This window comes from Onychomys torridus, chromosome 16 (assembly GCF_903995425.1).
Source record: "Onychomys torridus chromosome 16, mOncTor1.1, whole genome shotgun sequence".
Classification (NCBI taxonomy): domain Eukaryota; kingdom Metazoa; phylum Chordata; class Mammalia; order Rodentia; family Cricetidae; genus Onychomys; species Onychomys torridus.
Window position 1 is genome coordinate 64,029,098 of NC_050458.1, and position 1,713 is coordinate 64,030,810.

The window sequence follows — 1,713 nt, forward strand, 5'->3', positions numbered from 1 at the left end:
TTCCCCAGATAGGGGGTGCATTCATCAACAGCCTCGCCATGGATTAAAGTGAGCTAAAAAATGTCCCTCTAAAAATGGTTAGCAGAATGCTGACTAGCCCCTGGTTATTCTTTAGCCCTGGGCCCATCAGGAGTGGGGGACATGATCTACGGACTTTTTTAGGCTCGCCCCCGCTCCTGGGAGCCGGATTCCAGGGTGCAGCGGGCTGGGGGAGGGGACCGTTTCCTCCCTTTCTTCCCAAAGCGCCTGCTCATTTAAATACAGGTGCCTTGAGCTTAGCCTTTGCTGGCTGCTGACGGGTCGTTGGAACAGGGTACACTCCTCTTTCCAACGCTGGTGACAGTGGGTGTGTCTGCTCTAGGGGAGCAGTGCAGAGCTCTGGCTTCACCCATTGGAGAGCAAATTGCAGTTTCGGCCCCGGTGGCTCCTCTGGGCGCGGGCGGCAGCCGCGCTCACTGGCAAATCGTAGGAGGGAGGAGGAGCGGCGCTGGCAGGGGAGGCCACCGGGACGGTCGCGGCGCGCGGGGACAGGAGACGGCCGTCCGCCCCTGCTCTCCGCCCCCTCGCTGGAGGTGCGGACTCCCGGGACAACCGAGCTCTGCGACTGAAGGGGGTGGGGTGGGGGGCAAGGCGAGCACACACACAGCGGCGGGAAGTTTTCGCTAGGGTCCGACCTCGAGCAGTCTCCGACCCCCGTGCAGCCTGGGAACCGGCGACAGAGACTTGGGAGAATGCGAGGGGCGAGAGGGAGGGCTTGAGGTTCTCCTGTCCAGTGCGCCCTCTGCGCTCCCGGGTCTCGCCCCAGGCGTCTGGACTTCACTCCTGGGGGCCCCCCACCCTCGGGGCTCCTCGGCACCTGCCTGCACTTTTCAGGGGTCAAGCTGAGTCGGGGCGGGGTGGGGGAAGCTTGACTGCTGGAAGCCCGGTTCAGAAGCGCCTACTTTCGGAGTACTCTGCTCCTCAAAGGGTCCAAAGCTCCGACTACCGGACCTGCCCCACGCCTGGTCGCCAGTTCCCTTTCTCGTGACATTTTTCTCGTTCCGAAGCACATCTACAACACGCACACACACACACGCACACGCACACGCCCCCAAGTTCTCCTCTGGTCCCTCTGGAGGAGAAGAGAAGCCCCAGGCTGCGCCCGAGGCTGTCAGTTTGAGCCCACCCGGCGGTGGCTCTCGCCTCGCGGAGCAAGGCAGCGCTAGGGGGCGGCAGCCTTCCCTGCCCCCACCAAGGTCCCTCGGGGAGGGGGATCCCTCCGCGGGAGGCCTGTCTCTTTAAGGAGGCGGCCCTGACTGGGTGTGCTCCGTCTCCATGGTTACCCCGGTGCAGGCGGCGGTGCGGGAGGTAGGCTGCCGCTTCTCCCCGACAGACGGAGGGAGCTGCGGGGACCCGGCGCCGAGCCGAGCCCGAGCGGGAGCCATCCCGCCAGCCGAAACGGGAGCCGCGGGCGGACGAAAGGTGCAGAGTGCGCGGCGGCCGCGGGGCCTGCAGCCCGGAATCCGTGGGCGGCGAGGGGTCGCGCGCCATGCGCCCAGCCCCGACGGCGCGGACGCCCCCTCGCGCACCAGCCGCTGGTGGGGCCTGCGAGCCTGGGCCGGGCATTGCCCCCCGACGGCTACCCTAGAGGGCGCGGGGCCCGGCGGGGGGCGGCCGAGCCAGGCGCCCTCCCCCGGCGCTGAGTCCCCGCGCCCCGGAGGGATGGGGCGGGCG